General features: G+C 42.8%; 1 protein-coding gene across 2 annotated transcripts in view; it reads left to right on the top strand.

Moving 5' to 3' along the window:
• Nucleotides 1-15009: 15009 nt before the first annotated feature.
• Nucleotides 15010-19206, top strand: part of usp40 (ubiquitin specific peptidase 40) — a 102637-nt gene continuing 98440 nt past the window's right edge. For both annotated transcript variants that reach the window (XM_052028716.1, XM_052028709.1), the window contains exon 1: nt 15010-15266. The gene's annotated coding sequence lies outside the window, so the exon portion shown is untranslated. The remainder of the gene's footprint in view (nt 15267-19206) is intronic.

Genomic DNA, 19206 nt, shown 5'->3' with positions numbered 1-19206 from the left:
CTTCTTCAAAAGCATTCCATTTCTTCTGAATCTCTGCAACAACAACATTTTGGAAGTTTTCTCATCTATTTTTTTCTGGCTGTAAAGAAAATACGTAATAATATATAGAAATAATTAAAACACCTCACTTCTGTCACCTGTTCAGCTGCCAAATGATTTATAAATCAAAATCACCCCATTCATTCTGAGTGGACAAACATCTATTCCCACAGATGTGCAGAATCCTTGAAGTATTAGTGATGCAAGTTACTGTGTTCCAACATGCCCTATGCAGCAGCAGGCTGACTTTCAGACAAAACCTGATACAATATTGAATTCCAGAGGATACATGTCTTCTGTACCTCCACAAAACTAAATTGATTATTTTTCCTGCCAAAAATATCTCACAGCAAAAGTACTCCATCCATGTAAAAGAATATTTTTAATGTAATATTAATCCATACAATCTGGGAGAATTCCAAGCTCTCTTAGCTGTGGCAATGTTGTGTGAAAAGGTTCTTTTGGAATCTTAAAGATGGAGGGTTCTGTACACAGGCTTTGGATTTTAAAAGTAGTTTAATCACAAAGGCAAACTCGGGGACAGAATGAATGGGAACAGATACACACTCGCACACACACACGCAGGAGACCGCGAACGTGAGGGGGAATCACAGTGAGGATGAGATACACACACACACACACACAATAAACAAGGTACAGCTTATCAAGGGATAAATACTTCAATGCCTGAATACCTTGACCTAGACGAGCATTGGCTCTAACACTCCCTGGAATCTGACTAAGATGCTCCCAAACCACATGGTGGTGCACACTCTTACCAGTGGTCTCTGCAGCGTGGTTTCACTACTCCTGGGGCAGTCGAAAGAGAGAGGGCCAGGGCAGTGCAACACTCTTTTATAGTGCTGGGTGGAGCCTGGCCAGGTGATTTAGACAGGCCAATGGTCAGGCAGGTTCAGGAACAAAGGTGCTTTCCAGGGTCAATCCCTATGCCCACACCTGATGGGTGGGGTGGAGCCACACCTTGATTGACAGTGGTGTCACTTCCGATCCGAGGAGCAATGCTGTCTTCCGACCAGAGGGGTCAGTGTTGTTACTGTCACGTGACAGCCATGTGCTCTCCTACTACAGGCACAACTCTTGGAAGACTGGGTCTTCAAGTCCTATCCAAGTGATCAGAGTACAAATATCTACATAGATGCTCTCGTGCAACAATAGGGGAATGCTTCACCATCAGAGGTACCATCTTCTGGATGGAACGTTAAACCAAGGCTCTGTTTGTCTTCCCAGTAGATGCAAAAGCCCTCTTGTTTCAAGGAAGAAGAGGAAAGTTCTATATTGCAATAATTATCTCTCAACTGCCATCAATAAAAATTTATTATCTGGTCATTTCCATTGCAGTTTGTGGGAACTTGCTGTGTGCATAGTGGTTGCTATTCTTCCAAAATTGCACCAATGATACAATTTCAAAAAAATTTTCATTGTTGTAAATCACTTAGGCCTTTATTGAATTGGCTGCCCTCATCCACCTCATTGCGTTGGCACTATAACTGGCTGAAATCCTCTGAGGTTCAGAAGAAGAAAATTAGGGAAGCCCTCTTTACTGGCCACTATATAATGACTCTTTCTATTAATCAGACATGCATGGACCTTGGATGTGTTAGAGTTTAATTCAGCCATATTGACCTTGAAGTTCAAATAAAATAACCATACTTTTTTATTGGACCTCAAGCAGGATGAATGGCTGTTTGGCTACTGCACTACCGTACCTTGCTAGAAAGGTGGGCATTTTGTCATGTAATGCTTCTCCTGCCTAAGACCAGTACAGTTTTGATGCAAAGTAAAGCTCTCTGTGCTCTTTCCTGACACATTCACATGCTGTGTATGACATGGGTTAAAATGAAGTGTAAAGCTCCCATGCCTAGAAATTGGTTGGCATGCATAGAGGGGATGGCTCTTGGCCAGGTTGTAGCAGGCCAATCAATCAACATCTTGTTTGAGTGTTTTCCACTTTGCCACTGGTAAAGTCAGTCACATCTGACACCCAAGATTTCGTCCACTACTGAACAGATCTTACACAAGGACTAATCTTTCCTTTGCAATGATCCTTTAGTACAAATATAGACCTAACAGAGCAAATAAGTTCCAGGTGAGATGAAATTTAGAATGGTCTTCTCCCTCCCCCACCTGCCCTCCCTCCCCCTTCTCTCGCTGCCTGTCCCTCCTCCTTCCTCCCTCTCTGTCTCTCTCCCCCTCTCTATCTCTTCCTACCACCTACCAATCCCCTCTCTCACTCCCTCCTCCCTCCCCTTCTTCTTTCTCTCTCCCTCATCCCTCCCTCTTCCCACTCCTCTCTCTCTCTCTCCCCCCACCCTCCCTCTCTGTAGCAATACGGGTAATGATAAGCAGAGTGTGATAGGAAGGACAGACAGTATAGCAGTAAAAATTAAACAGCAAACAGGGCCAAGGTAAAGTAACATGGTAAGAAGTCAAAATTAAATGCTTATTAGCTGCACAAAGTATCCTGAACAGCAAAGATGGATTGATAGCACAAATAGAGGTAAATGGGTATGATCTATTTGTCATTACGGGGACATGGTTGCAAAGTGACAGAGGTTGGAAACTGAATAGTTCAGTGTACTTGATATTTTGGAAGGATAGTCACAACAGAAAAGGAAAGGGGTAGTAATGATAAGAGCAGATGACATTAGGTCAGTAGTGAGAAATGATTTAGTCTCAGAAAATCAGGAAGTAGAATCAGATTGGGCGGAGGTGAAATCATTGGTGCTAGCCTAGAAATTGGTTGGCATGCATAGTGGGTTTGTAACAAAGGTAATGCAATATTAATCTTCAAATAGATTGGGAAAATCAAATTGGCAACGATGGCCTTAAGGATGAGTTCATGGAATGCATTTCAGACTGTTTCCACGAACATTATGTTATAGATCCAACCAGACAACAGGTTATTTTAGATCTCGTTATGTGTAATGATGTGGGGATTAATTAGTGATTTTATGGTAAAGGATCCTTTGAGGAAGGCATGGTAGAATTTCACAAGAAGTTTGATAGTGACAAACTTTGGTGCAAAACATGAGTAATAAAGTCCTGTTGTCAATTTTTAACTCCATATCTGACGGTGGGATATACATGCCTTTGTGGCAGTATTAATAGAGAAGTTTCACTGGATTAAATTCCAGGATGAAGGATTGATTTCCTCTTGAGAGGAAAGACTGAGTAGCTTATATCAATACTTTCTAGAGTTTGGAAGAATTAGAAATTATATCACTTAAACATATAAGTTTCAGAGGGGGCTTGACAAGGTAGATTTAAGACTAAGGTAAGGAGGGATTTCTTTTCTCAGTAAGTCGTGAATCTTTAGCATTCTCTACCACCAAAAGCTATGAATGCTGAGGCATTGAGAATATTCTAGACTGAGAGGGAAAGAACTTTGGACAATAAGTGAATCCAGAAGGTGGGTTGGAGTATCAGGCAGGAGAATGGAGTTAAAGCCAATGGTCACATCAGCCATGATCTTATTTAATGACAGAGCGGTCTTGAGGGGCTGTATTGGCCACTCCTGTTCCTATGCAGGCCTGAACCTAAGGATAATGGGAGAGAAAGGTGTGTAGATGAAGGAAAGGTCAGGGATCAGAGGGGTAAGAGTTGCTTCTGATCAGTATTTTAGAGGGAGGCAGTTTGGATGGTGGCGTTTTGTAGGCAGATTGGTGGATGGATGTCAGGCAAGAAGGATGTTCATGCTCGGTGAGTGGTGCAAGGAATGCTACCAATTGTGGCAGCCCAAGGGAGCAGGCTGTTAAATATATTATTCAAATAATATCTACTTGAGAATGGGTCACTGCATCAGCCTGGGACGGACACAGGCAGGTTACCCATAAGTAATAATGGCCCCAAGAGCCTCCTGCTGCATGGGTGAAGCATGGATAGAATGGTACACCGGTGCATGAAAGAAAATTACACAGGAGGCATCCAGGAGTCCTTTGCAATGTCATTTGATGCTGCAGAGCATGTTCAGTCTCCTTAATCGCTCTTCAGATGCACAGGAGTCTCAGAAGAAAAGTTGTGAACTTTGTATTCCATGATAGATTCCTGATTTCCAAATACCTTTCATTTTTCATTGAAATTGAATTGCGTAAATGCCCGTACTTTATCCCAGCAATGTCTTCTACTCAGGCAATCCCTCAGGATCGAGGATGAATTGCTTCCACTCCAGTTTTGTGGGTTCTGAGGCCACCTATGGAAGCCAATGTGTGACCCACAGACTATACCATGGATGGGGTGGATGGGTAGGTAGTTTGTGAGGTGGTCTGCTTCTTTCATCATTTACATTGGGCTTCTGTGTGCTCCTGCATAGAGACAGGGTTCTCCATACCATTCTGAATAGTCCTTCTCAACTTTGAGCAGTTACGGAACAGCGATTCCCAGGGATCAGTGGAGATGTTCATTTTCTTCAAGTAGGCTTTGAGAGCATCCACACAATAAACATACACTCTAAATTCCATATAGTACCTTGCCATTCAGTAATAGTTGCGCTCACAATAACATGTTTGAATTTCCAGCTTCTCCAATGACATGATGATGAACATCAAAAAAGTACACAGAGTGAAGCTGAAGCAAGGCCCCTTGCTCTTCTATTTCTGTCCAGTATTACAGTAACAGCAGCAGTTGTCAGGTCTCTGACACTGTGACCAGCTCTGTGGCTCAGAGAAAAAGGATGCAGTCAGACAGCGCAATAGCAATAGTAGACTTGATAGTGAGGGGTGCAGACAGGAGATTCTGTGGCTGCAGAAGAGACACCAGTATGGTGTGTTACCTCCCAGTGCCAGGGTCAAGGATGTCTCTGAGCAGCTGCAGAAAATTCTTGAGCAGGAGGGTGAACAGCCAGAGGTCGTTGTACATGTTGGTATAAACGACATAGGTAGAAAAAGGGATGAGGTTCAGCAGAATGAGTACAGGGAGTTAGGTAAGAAGTTAAGAAGCAGGACCTCAAGGGTAGTGATCTCCGGATTACTCCCGGTGCCATGTGCTATCGAGGTCAAAAACAGAAACATAGGCCAGGTGAATTTGTGGCTGAGGAGCTGGTGCAGGGGACAGGGATTCAGGTTCTCAGACTTTTCTGGGGTAGAGTCAACCTGTACAAGAGGGACGGGTTGCAATTGAACCAGAGAGGGACCAATATCCTTGCAGGGAAATTTGCTAGTCCTATGCAGGAGGGTTTAAACTAGATTGGCGGGGGGAGTGGGACTCTGAGCAGGAGCAAGTCATGGGATAAAGCAGTAGCCAGTGAGAGCAGGTTTAGTAATCAGGATAGCCAGGGGCATAGTAAAGGTAGGGAAAGGAAAACCCAGTTAAACTGCAATTATTTCAATGCATGAGACTTAACAGGTAAGGCGGATGAACTCAGAGCGTGGATTGGCAGAAACATGGCTGAAAGAAGGGGAGGACTGGCAGCTCAATATTCAAGGATACAGATGCTACAGGCATGACAGAGGAACAGGTAAGCGTGGAGGGGGTGTTGCCTTTATGATGAAGGAGGACATTACAGCAGTACTTAGAGATGACATGCTTGGGGGATCGTCCAGTGAGGCCATATGGGTAGAACTTAGAAACAAGAAGGGGAGGGTCACTCTAATGAGGCTGTATTATAGACCCCCCAGTAGTCAGTGGGAACTTGAGGAGCAGGTGTGTAGAGAAATTGCTCATGGTTGTAAGAATAATAGGGTTGTATCAGTGGGAGATTTTAATTTCTCCGGTATTGACTGGACTACTCAGAGTGTAAAGGGCCTGTGAAATGTGTCCAGGAAAGTTTCCTGAGTCAATGTATCTACTCGGGAGGGTATAATATTGGACCTAAGAGAGGGTATGAGATGGATCTGGCAGGTAAGAGTAAGGAAAATCCCAAGAAGTTCTACAGCTATATTAAAAGGGTGGCTCGGTAGAGAGTAGATCCCCTTTGAGATCAGCAGGGCTGCCTATGTCTTGTGCACAGGAGATGGGTGGGATTTTTAATAAATACTTCTCCTTGGTGTTTACTGAGGAGAAAATCATGGTTGCTCAAGAGATAAGGGAAACTAGTGGAGATGTTTTGGAGGACATTCATATTTCCAGGGAGGAGGTACTGTACTTGCAACCTTACAGTGCATTAAGGTGGATTAACTCCCATGGCCTGACTGAGTGCATCCTCGGACTTTGTGGGAGGTGAGAGGAGAAATTGTGGAGGGCCTTACAGAGATATTTGCTTCATCCTTTGTCACTGCTGAAGTTCCAGAAGACTGGAAGGTGGCTAATGCTGTTCCGTTGTTTAAGAAGGGTAGCAAGGACAAGCCAGGGAACTACAGGCTGGTCAGCCTGACATCAGTAGTGGGGAAGCTACCGGAGCGAATTCTGAGGGACTGAATTTACCAGCATTTGGATAGATGGAGTCTGATTAGGAGGAGTCAACATGGCTTTGTGCGCGGAAACTTGTGTTTCACGAACCTTTTAGAGTTTTTGGAAGAGGTAACCAAAAATGTAGATGACGGTAGGGTAGGGGATGTTGTCTATTTGGATTTTAGCAAGGATTTCGACAAGGTCCCGCATAACAGGTTGTTCTGAAAGGTTAGCTCCCATGGAATCCAGGGAGAGCTAGTTAGGTGGATTCAAAATTGGCTCAGAGGTTGGAAGCAGAGGCTGGTGGTTGAAGGTTGTTTCTTGGAATGGAGTCTGTGACTAGTGCTGTGCTGCAGGGATTGGTTTTGGGACCTTTGTTATTCGTTATTTATATAAGTGATTTGGATGCAAATGCACAAGGTGTGATCAGTAAGTCTGTGGATAATACAAAATTAGGAGGTGCTGTTGATAGTGAAGAAGGTTATCGTAGATTACAGGGGGATCTTGATCAGACTGGCAAGGACTGGCAAATGGATTTCAATACAGATAAGTGTGAGGTGATGCATTTTGGAAAGTCAACCTAGCATAGGACTTATACTATAAATGGTAGGACACTAGGGAGTGTAATGGAACAGGGGGACCTAGGAGTACAAGTGCATAGTTCGTTGAAAGTGGTGTCACAGGTAAACAGGGTGGTGAAAAAGGCATTTAGCATGCTGACCATCAGTCAGAGCATTGAGTATAGGAGTTGGGATATTATGTTGCAGTTGTATAAGTCATTGGTGAGGCTGCACTTTAAGTACTGTGTGCAGTTTTGGTCACCCTCTTAAAGGAAAGATGTGGTTAAACTGGAAAGAGTCCAGAAAAGGTTTACGAAGATGTCGCCAGGACTAGAGGGCCTGAGTTATAGGGAGAGGTTGGCCAGACTAGGTCTTTATTCCTTGGAACGTAGGAAAATGAGGGGTGACCTTATAGAGGTTTATAAAATCATGAGGGGCATAGAGAAGGTGGATGGAAGCAGTCTTTTCCTCAGGGTAGGGCAGTCCAAACCTGGGGGGCACAGATTTAGGGTGAGAGGGGAAAGATTTGAAAGGGACTTGAGGGGCAACTTCTTCATGTGGAGGTTGGTGACTATGTGGAACGAGCTGCCAGAGGAAGTGGTTGAGGCAGGTACAATAGTATCATTTAAGCATTACATGGAGAGGTACATGCACGTATGCGGCTTAGACAGATATGGGTCCAACGCACGAAATTGCGACTAGATGGGTGGGCAGCATGGTCACTATGGACTCATTGGGCTGAAGGGCCTGTATCTGTGCTGTATTACTCTATGACTCTAATAGTCAGTTACCAACTTGATTCACCAGAGATCTCTGAGCACACTGACTAGAAGTCACTGGTATGCAGCTCACGTGCTTCTTCAACCTGTGACATCAATGTCATTAAGCAAAAAAATAAATAAAGTGATGTACACACACTATCTTTCATGGTATTTTGTAAGTAAAGTCGTAAGTGTTTTCAGACCAAGGTATGGGTGGGCACAGTGGTGCAGCTAGTGGAGCTGGTGCTCCACCCCTCCAGCATCCTGAGTTTAGTCCTGACTTCTGGTACTGCCTGTGTGAAGTTTGCACAATTTCCCTGTGACTATGGGTTTCCGCTGGTGGCTCCAGTTCCCTCCCACATTCCAGATATTGTAAGTTGGTAGGTTAATCGGCCGCTGTAAATTGCCCCTTGTGTGGAGGTGAGCAGGAGGATCTGGAGGGAGTTGGTAGGAGTGTGGAGAGAATAAAATTGCTTAGGCTTGGATTAGCGTAAGGGAGAGAATGCTGCCTGTGGATATGGAGAATTTTGTGGAGACAGCTTTGGTGGAATCCCTCCAGGGCTGTTAAGTGCCTGCTATAGGTAGTCCATGTCTTAGAAGCTTATAGAAGAGCAGGGATCATTGTTGCCAGTGGACCATTAGATTTGTTCTGGATTTAAGGTCTTGATCTCAAAACACTCTTCTCCTCAGATGGTTAAAGACTGTGAAGGTGATGATGAATTTTATTACTGACATCTGCCTTTCCTAAGAGGTGACTCACAAGAAAAGGGAAGTAGTCCATGTTTTTTTTGGCAGGCATCGGCATTGTACAATGGGTATAGGTTGGAAGAGAAACCTTTGTTTTGCGGATGTTAAATGTAAGGCCCATTTTCTTGCCTGCTTCGATCACTTCCTTCCTACAGTGGCAACCAGAACTGCACACAATATCCTAGATGTAGCTTAACCAACGTTTTATAAAGTTGTACCAAGACCTCAGCTGTCAAGGGATATCAAGGGTTTAATAAAGGAATAAAAGGAAGCCTATGGTAGGTGCACTTAAAGTGGGGGAGGCCCTTCACTGGTATAGCGATTGTGGTGTGGGGTGGCTAAGAAAAAAGATCAGGAGGGCAATGAAGGGCCACAAAATATCATCCACAGATAAGATTAAGTAAAATCCCAATGCATTTTGTAAGCATATTAAGAGCAAGAGCGTAACCAGGGAAAGAGTGGTTCCCATTAGGAACCAAAGGAGTAATCTGTGCATGGAGCCAGAAGATGTGGTAAGGACTTAAATGTTCAAGGAGAAAGACATTTCGGTTGGGATGGTGAAATTCTAGGGCACATTAAAATTAAAAAGGAGGTATAAGATGTGTCAGCATACATAAAAGTGGATAAATCCCCAGGTCCTGATGAGATGTATCCCAGGCAAGGGATAAGACGTTGTGGCCCTGATGGAGATATTTATATCTTTGCTAGTCACAGCTGAGATGACAGATAACTGGAAGATAACAAATGTGGTATTTTTACTCAAGAAAGGCAGCAGGGATAAGCCAAGTAATTATAGGCCAGTGACTCTAACATCAGTGGTAGGGAAATTGGAAAAATCCTGAGTGGCAGGATTAATCTACACTTGGAAAGGCATGAATTGATCAGGAATAGTCAGCATGGATTAGTTGGTGGGAGATCCTGTGTGACCATTGATGAGGGCAGTGCAGTTGATGTAATTTATAAGAACTTCAGTAAGGCTTTTGGAAGGCTGGTCCAAAAGGTTAGAACCCATGGGATCCAAGGCAAGTTGACAAATTCAATCCAAAATTGGCTTAGAGATAGAATGTGATGATGGAGGGTTGTTTTTGTGATTGGAAGTCTGGGACCATCCATATAGCACGGGGATCATGCTGGGACACTTGCTGCTTGTTATATACATTAATATCTTAGATGTGAATGTAGGAGTGTGATTACTAAGTTTGCAGATGGTATGAAAACTTGCAGTGGTGTTGATAGTGAGGAGGGTAGTCTTCGGCTGAAGAATGATATTGATCAGCTGGTAAGTTGGGCAGATGGAATTTAATGCTGATAAGTGTGAGGTGATGTGTTTTGAGGCACCTATTAAAGGTGGTACATATGCCATGAATGGTAGGGCATTAGGGAATACTTAAAAACAAAGTGATTTTGGTGTATAAGTTTTAAGATCCCTGAAGGTGGCAGCATAGCTAACTTGGGTAGTAAAGAAGGCACCCAGGATGCTTGCCATAATTAGCTGGAGCATAGAGTATAAGAGCAGGGAGGTCTTAATACAACTTTATAGAAGATTGGCTTGGCCACAGCTGGAATACTGTGCGCAATTCTGGTTGCTACACTGTATGAAGGACGTGATTATTACTGGAAAGGTGCAGAGGAAATTCACCAGGATGTTGCCTGGGAAGGAATACTTCAGTTATGAGGAGAGATTGGATAAACTGAGTTTGTTTTCTATGGAGCAGAGGTGGCTGAGTGGGGATCTGATAGAGGTGTAAAAAATTAGGAGAGGCAAAGATAGGGTGGATAGGAAGAAACCTTTTCCCAAAGAAAGACCTGACGACATAGGTTTAAGATGAGGAGTAAAAGGATTAGAGGGGATCTGAGGAAGGTTTTTTCTACACCCAGAGTGTGGTTGGAATTGGGAATGCACTGCCCAAGAAGGTGGTCGAGGCAGGTACTCTTACAACATTTAAGAAGCATCTGGATGACCACCTGAATTGCCAAGGCTATGGAGCAATAGACAGATACTTGATGGTCAGCATGGTCGTGGTGGACCAAAGGGCCTGTTTCTATGCTGTATAACTCCATGTCAAGTTGACATGATTTGGATCTCATCCTCTGAATGTCTGAATACTGCAGATTGATCACTGAAGATTGTGATGTAGGTTAAATAGTTTCCCATTGGTTCTATACTTTATCTCCACTCCCGTGAGAAATCCTTGCACTGCCTCCTGTTCTATCCTGTTGCTACACTGCACAATTTTCCGTGAATTTTGTATTGCTGGTTATAAAAATAGTTAAGAGATATATTGGAAAAGAAGAGAACAAAATACTGGAAGCAGGTCATGAAGAACAAAGTGCATGAAAAGAATACATACAGGAATTATATATACAACAAATAATTAAAAAGAAAAATTTCAATGAGGATGTTCAAATCATAACAAATGCTCAATGGTTGAGGTACATTTAACATCAAAATGGTTTTCCCCACATGTAGACTATAACTCAGACTATAACCTGTTCACACAACACAAGCTGATGTTTTGCTGTTCAGAGAAAGCTTCATGTTAAAATTCTCACTCTTGTTTTCAACGTTCTCCATCATCTCATCCCCATGTTTTTTAAACTCCTCCAGCATTAATGCCTTCAAATTCCTGCACATCCCTGAATTTAATTATTTCACCATCCTTTCCCGCAAGTCCACCGCAGCAACAAATGCAAGCACATAACAAGCTGTGACCAAGATATCACAAATGGATAATGGTCGAAAATTTATTATGGTATCAAAGAGTAAGACTATTAAATCCCCAAACATGCAGCCATCCATGGAAAGCAGTAAGACTATAAGAAATATATCAGGCTCCATAAAATTTCAAAACAATCATCGGTTGCACTCAAGATCACAGTAATTGATGAAATATATCAGTGTCAGGGAATGCCCTTTAAAAGGTTTCAATATAAATCTATAAAAGAACCAGAAAAAGGAAAATTACAAATTGAGCATGTCCAAATCTTAACACTACTCTCTTCTGCAGATCTTCTGTGACAGTTATGTTTCATTTAATGTCAAAATGGTTCTTCCGCTTCTAATATGTAACACAAATATATCAAATCACTCCTATACAATAAAATAGAACAGAGGCAACTATAATAAATATTCATGGTTGGCTAGAAAGAGGTACTTAGCACTTCTATTTGCCACAAACAGAAGGAGGTACTTGACATTTCTTTCTTTATATTTCAAAGATATACATTATCAACAGGAAATACAATATAATCAGTTCATATCTTTTTCTACATTAATTGTACCATTAAATCAGTATATTCTTCTACAATGTGTCAATGCCACATGTTTTCTCCTTAAACAACGCACCTGTGAAGTGTTAGGGAGGCTGTGGTACAGGACCTAACCCACAGTGTCCAGTGGCAGCAGAACCCTAGACTGTGGCTGTAACAAGCTTCAGTGCATCCCTCAGCAGTCTTCCTGCACCCTGGAATGTGCCAGCTTTTGCTTAAGGACATCTCCTTACACTGGAAGACCAACAAGTTTCGGGCAGACCTAAGTGTGTCTTTCACCAAGTTGATGATCTTCCAGCAGCAGTTTATGTAAACCTTGGTTTGTCCCTGGGAACAGCCCATAGATCAGACTGTCCTGTTATGTAGCTGCAATGCTATCATTTGCTGCAAACAACAGGCACCTAGAAGTTATACAATGAGATGGACTCTTGACTTCACAATCTACCTTGTTTGACCTTGCACCTTATTGTCTACCTGCAATGCACTTCCCTGTAGCTGTGACACTTTACTCTGTATTTTGTTATTGTTCTTACCCTGTACTACCTCAATGCACTGTGTAATGAATTGATCTGTACAAACGGTATGCAAGACAAGTTTTTCACTGGATCTTGGTACAAGTGACAATTTAAACCAATACCAATACCAATGCACCTGCTGCAGCCTAGAAAGCACTGCCTATGTCTTACATAACTTCAGTTAAAATGTCAAGGTATTTTCTATAGAACTGCATGAACTCACCATTCACAAGAAATAGATGGTAGAAGTTTGCTTCCCTATGGCTGGATTCCTGATGCTGGTGTTGAGTGGGCCCTTAGAGGTTGGTCAGTAGAAAAATTTCTTCCTGTGCTAATTACACAGCAAATGCCAGGCTTGGTACTGCAGGGCAGATGGCAATGCATAACCATGTAGGCAAGCTATTAAAGATGAAAGTGATTTCAGGCTGAAATAAGATGGATCCTCCTGCTGAGCTGGCTGCCATTGCTATTGCTGTACTGCCACTGCCTCTTCCACCTGCTGCTGCTGTTGCTGCAAGTGCAGTGTGCTTTTCCATTTTTGCCTCCCACTGCCAGTTGGCAAGGTGGGCAGGAAATATTCCCTTAGTTACCACTACCAGTCAGTCTCAGCAGACAAAGATGGATCCAAGCAAGGGAAGGATATGTATTGATTGCACCCCATGAAGAGGAGACATCAGCCGAATGGCAGGAGTTATAGTTCATAAGAAGCTAATATGTTTGCATTTGATTCTGGAAATAGTTCACAATGCTGGTTCAACTTCAAGGATATGTCATTCAACCATTGAATGGTCATGCATGAGCCAAGGTGGGCCAGATGTTGATGTTGATATATGCCTGTTGGAACTCAAGGGGCTCCAGGACTTCTGCTGTTCCAGTCATTTGGACCAGGACAGTCTCCTGATCTTTGTACTTCCAATCACTTTGGACCAAGTGCAGATGGTGACCAACCTATCACTGTCCTACATTGACTTCTGGATAAGCAACACCTCCATTTAAAATCTTTTTGTTTTCCTTCCAAATCCTATGACTTGTTCTTCTCCCTTTCTCTGTAATTTCCTCCAAACTTACAATTATTTGAGATATCTGTATTCCTCCAGTTCTGGCCTCTTGCCTATTGCTGAATTTAATTACTCTCCAGTGCACCTCAAGGATGCATGCTTAGCCCGCTGCTCTACTCCCTCTACACTCATGACTGTGTGGCTAGGCCAGCTCAAATGCCATCTATAAGTTCGCTGATGACATCACTGTTGTCGGCAGAATCTCAGATGGCGATGAGGATGCGTACAGGACTGAGGTAGATCGGCTGGTTGGGTGGTATTGCAACAACAACCTCGCACTCAACGCCAGTAAGACCAAGGAATTGATTGTGGACTTCAGGAAAGGGAGGTCGGGAGAAAACACAACAGTCCTATTGAGGGGTCACTGGTGGAATGGGTGAACAGCTTCAGGTTCCTAGGCATCAACGTCTCAGAGGATCTATATTGGGTCCAAAACATTGATGCAGTCATGAAGAAGTCACGCGCTACTTATTAGGAGTTTGAGGAGATTTGGTATGTCACCAAAGACTCTTGCAAATTTCTACAGATGTACAGTGGAGAGCATTCTGACTGGTTACGTTACTGCCTGGGATGGATGTTCCAATGCGCAGGATCGAAAGAGGCTGCAGAGGGTTGTAGACTCAGCCAGCTCCATCACAGGCACAACCCTTCCTGCCATCAAGGACATCTTCAAGAGACGGTGCCTCAAGAAGACGGCATCCATAATTAAAGAATCTCACCACCCAGGACATGCCATCTTCACATTACTACCATCGGGGAGGAGGTACAAGAGTCTGAAGACCCACACTCAACACTTTAGGAACAGCTTCTTCCCCTCCGCCATCAGATTTGTGAACGGTCCAAGAATCCATGAACACTACCTTGTTATTCCTCTTTTGCACTGTTTATTTATTTTTGTAACTTATAGTAATTTCTATGTTTTGCACTATACTGCTGCTGCAAAACAACAAATTTCATGACCTATGTCAGTGATAATAAACCTAATTCTGTTCCTCTCCATCAATAGCCACATCAGATGCTAAGGTCTGGAATGCACACATTACATTTTTCCTCTCCCTACTTTCTTTAAGATGTTCCATGACCACAGTTTTGGTTAACTATCCCATCTGGCTCAGTGTCAAGTTTTGTTCGATTATGCTTCTGTGAAACATCTCGGGACATTTGGTTGTGTTAAAGGCAGTGCATAAATAGAAGTTGTTGTTGCTATAGTGCCATAGGAAATTTTACATCCACTTTAGAAGAACTGGCCTCATCCGAAAAATGGCTCCAACAGAGCTGAATTCACCCTTTACTGTACTGTCAACATATTCTCAATCCACCTTTGTAGGATTGCCTGAACCCACAGCCTTCTGGCTTGGAACAAGGCATCAGATATAAAGTATACCAATAAACGATTTCTTTCTCCATAGATACTGCCTGAATTGTCCAACATTTTCTGTTTTTGTTTCAGATTCCTAGCATTCACGGCATTTTTACTTTTGAATTAAGAACAGGTGGTGGGGAGATTGAGTTGTCAACCGGCATGGCCTCGACTCTCCAAAATTGGCCTTGCTTCGCAACCTCTTCGCCCACGGAGCAGAAGGTTGCTGGTAATTGTAGTTCTCCATGCCCATCCTCGCCTTGCAAAACGTGCCGGGACTACAATAACCAGCATGCACGGCGGCCGCGCAGGCGCTGTCATCCAGTATGTGGGGTAATGGCCGTTTACGGATGAGATGAAGTGGTGTTCCCAGGGAGACGTTGCTACTCTGCCTTAAGTCTCTGTACAGCATTCAATCGCGAAGATTTCCTCAGTGAATGATAATAATAATAGCGACATCTCGGGTGGTACTGAGTGCTTATGGGCACCATTTGGGCCTCAAAACCTTTTTTTTTCTGGAAGCTTCTCCCATTTGTGGATTTAAGTTACAGCTGGCGGAGTTCTCGGTTAAGTTGCTGCACTCCCACCTCCATGTGTTAATAACAGGAATGGTAAGGCCTCTTACAAGAAAAAAATCCATAAACATACCAATATAATGCTGAGGAGATAAAGTCCGAAATACTTGGCAGGTCAGGTCTGATGAAAAGTCATCAACCTTTAAAGTTTGCTTTTCCTTCTCCAAGACTGTTACTTTGGCCTGTTAAATATTTCCATTATTTCCTACTTTTATGACATTGCCAGAATCTGCTTGTACCTTTATATGGTTGAAGCTTAGAATTATGCACTCCACCTGGGTCGTGATTCATTGGGTTCAGTTTGGTAAGACAGCTGGGGACACATCAACAATGGTCCACAGTGATAGGATGTGGCAAAAGTTTATTTGGATCTTGTTCCTAATTTGGAGAAAATTCTGCCCAAGTTCTTTTAAGGTATAGCAGAACATTCAAATTTTATTGCCATCAGACGTGTCACTTTCTTCAAAGCTACAAAGGTTTATGGAAAAATTCAGATCATGCCTTGGAGTTTGGAGCAACAATTTGCTGGAGGAACTCAACGGGTCAAGCAGCATCTGTGGGAGGAAAGGAATTGTTGACATTTCAGGTTCTGTCGCAGGGTTTCAACCCGAAATGTCGACAATTCCTTTCCTCCCACAGATGCTGCTTGACCCGCTGAGTTCTTCCCGCATATTGCTTGTGGCCCTGGATTTCAGCATCTGGAGTCTCTTGTGTCTTTCTTGGAGTTTGGTGTTGTTTCAAGATGGAAAACTCCTGATGATTCCAGTAATGCATGGTGGCAGCGAGAGGTACCATATAACAAAGAACTAGAAGATGCCCAGTATGAGCAACTCCTAAAGTGACCATGCAGACGTAGGAGAAGAAGGGGTTATCTTGGTTTGTTCATTTAGGGGTGGAATAATGACATCATGAAAGATGAGGAAAGCTGTTGGTCAATACTTTCAACTCAAAATCAATGTCAGAGAAGGTAAGGTTAGCCACAACAAAAAAAAATCAAGCATTTAGGCAAGGGTAATAGATTGGTGGAATTTGGGGAGAATTGGTGATAGGAGGTGAAAGGGAACTCTTTTCCTTCTCATTGTAAGGTGATAGCAGCAGTTTTTATATACTGATGCCCAGGATTTGGAGATAGTTTATAATTTCATGTCTAGTCGAGTTTATTGTCATATGCACAGGTGCAATGAAAAACAAATGTGGGTGCATGAATGTTGGCTACGTGTTTTGGAAAGGAGGGCAATCTACGACAGTGTGTTCTGTTCTTTGGCATTCATGATTGCAATTGCAACTGAATTTGATTTCCAGTTTCCATCAGAAGAATGGATGCCACAGTGGCACAGCTAGTAGAGTTGCTGCCTCACAGTGGCAGAGACCTGGGTTCAATGCTGACCTTGGATGCTACCTGTGTGGAGTTTGCATTTTCTCCCTGTGATTGTGAGGGTTTCCTCTAGATGCTCAGGTTTCCTCTCGCTTCTGAAAGACTTACAAGTTGGTTGGTTAATTAACCATTGGATTAATGTAGAATTAAGGTAAAAGGATAGTTAATGGTTGGTGTGGGACTGGTGGGCCGAAGGGCTTATTTCCTGGCTGTTTCTCTTCTGATTCAATGACTCTACAAAGTAGCGACCTCATCTTTACCTGGTTTGCATCCAGTCCAAGAGCTGCCCACGTATTGTATCTGTCTATTGGAAAAGAGAAGTAGAACAGTTACTCTTAGAGAGTGTGGTGCAGTTATGAGTGGACTTTTATCTTGAGTGCTGAAAGCCTCGAGTCTTGCTTCATGTCTGAGGAAAGTCATAGTCATAGAGCACTAAAAAGTGAAAGGAAAAAGAGGCTGATGTACAGAAATAAATTAAGAAAACTTTGCTGTTATAAGATCCGGAAGGGTCTTTGCCGGGTGGTTGTGGAGAGGATGTAGCCTCTTGTGAGAGAATCAAGAACCTAGGGTTACTGTTTAAAAATAAGGGATTACCCATTTAAAGCAGAGGTTACCTGAGATTGGGGTCATGAACTTTTTAGAATGCTCTTCATGAAAGGATGGTGGAAGCAGAATCTTTGAATGTTCCTAAGACTGAGGTAGTCAGATTCTTGACAAGCAAGAGTGTGAAAGATTTTATTAAATGGCAGAGCAGGTTTGAGGGACTGAGTGACCCTCTCTTGCTCCTAATTCATGTGTTTGTAAGACAGCAAGTATGTCAACAATAGAGTGGAAGCAGAAGAAATATGCAAAAGGATAAAAGAAAAGATTGAGGAAAATAAATGGTTAAAATGTGGGACAAATTAGTGCAAGAGGAAAGAAAACCGAAAGTAACTTACATTTATGATGTTCTGCAAACACATTAACTCCCACAGTGCTTTACGTAGAACAATAATGGAAGTGGATGCTGAGTCATATGAGGGATAAAGGTAGCTGTTTGGATGTAAAGGTGATTTCTGATGGAGTTTTTTAAAAGGAGGCCTGGCAAGGGATTTGGGGAAGGAATTATGGGGAGTGCTGCTATGTCTGATGCTGGTAGTTGAGAATATAGAAAACTTAAAGGGGGAAAAAACTGCAGATGCTGGAAATCTGAAAGGCAGAAAATGGTGGAAATAGTCAGCAGGTGAGCCAGCATCTGTGGAGAGAGAAACAGAGTTCATGTTTCAGGTTGATGACATTCCATCTGATGACCTCCTCTCTGACAGATGCAGCTTGACCTATTAAATATTTCCAGCATTTTCTGAGGGCATAAACAAGGCTGGCGGTACAACCAAAAAGTATGGGAATGGTTTATTGTTGCAGGAGAATGTGACCATGTAGTGCTTTGATGACTGGGACATGCTTTCTATATTAGTTGCTGTTTAGAATATTGAGTCATTGGTTAGTAAGCTCAAGAGTAAAATGGGATTCAATATGGGAAAGGATGCATGTAGCAGCAGTTTAAACAATTTGGAGTAGTGTGGACAGTAGGAGGGCAAAAAGGAAAGTATTTTGATTTTGGATGTCGCAATTGTAGGAATTAGAAAATTGACTGAGGTATTAGTAGAAATGGGTAGTTTTGCAGAGGGGAGAGGTAGTGGATTTGGTGATTAAGTTCGGACCTGGGTTTAACATGAACGGGTGATCAGCCTTCTTTAGCCAAAGCAGTTGGAGAAAGAGAGAGAGAGTGAATAGAATCCATGGCAAACGAAGCGGTATTAATGCCTAATGGGCTTTCATTCTTCCTGATGTTTAGCTAAAGCTTCACGGTGACTAGGTTGGAGAAATGGTGAAGTGATCAAGGTAGTTGTTAATAGTATGCTGACCCTGTGTCTGAATAATACCACTACAGAACTGCAAAAAGAATAGTTGTGATAAAAGGTCATCAACTTAAAGCATTAACTCCATAGTTGTTGTCTGACCTGCTGAGTATTTCCAGTATTTTTTGTTATTATTAATTAAGAAGAATGAGGGGACCAAAGAGGGATTATTTATGATTTCCGGAGGTAATGGTGCTGAGAGGAAGGATATATCATTACTGGAGATGCAGGGTGTTAAGCACACAATCTTGAGGTGCTTCTGTATTGATAATCAGTGAGGAGGTGATGTTGTTACTGATCTGTACTGATAGAGTCTGCTGGTGAGGAAGTCATGGATCCAGTTGCAAAGCGAGGTACAGTGACCCGGGTCATGGAGCTTGGTAATAAGTTTGAAGGCAATGATAGTGTTGAATGCTGAGCTGTAGTTGATGAACTGCATCCTGACATATGCATTACTGTTGTCCACGTGGTCCAGAACAGAGTGGAGAGCCAGTGAAATAGCATCTGCTGTTGGACCTCTTGAGGCGATAGGCAAATTGAAGGGAATCCAGGTCATTTCTGAGGCTGGAGTTGATTTGCACTATAACTAACCTCTCAAAGCACTTCATTACGATGGACATAGGTGCTACCAAATGGTAGTCATTGAGACAGGTCACCGTGCTCATCTTGGGCATTGATACTATAGATGCCCTTCTGAACCAGG

The sequence above is a fragment of the Pristis pectinata genome, chromosome 1, assembly GCF_009764475.1.
Source record: "Pristis pectinata isolate sPriPec2 chromosome 1, sPriPec2.1.pri, whole genome shotgun sequence".
NCBI classification, from domain to species: domain Eukaryota; kingdom Metazoa; phylum Chordata; class Chondrichthyes; order Rhinopristiformes; family Pristidae; genus Pristis; species Pristis pectinata.
Note: the sequence above shows the minus strand (reverse complement) of the source record. Positions and strands in the feature narration are given on the sequence as shown.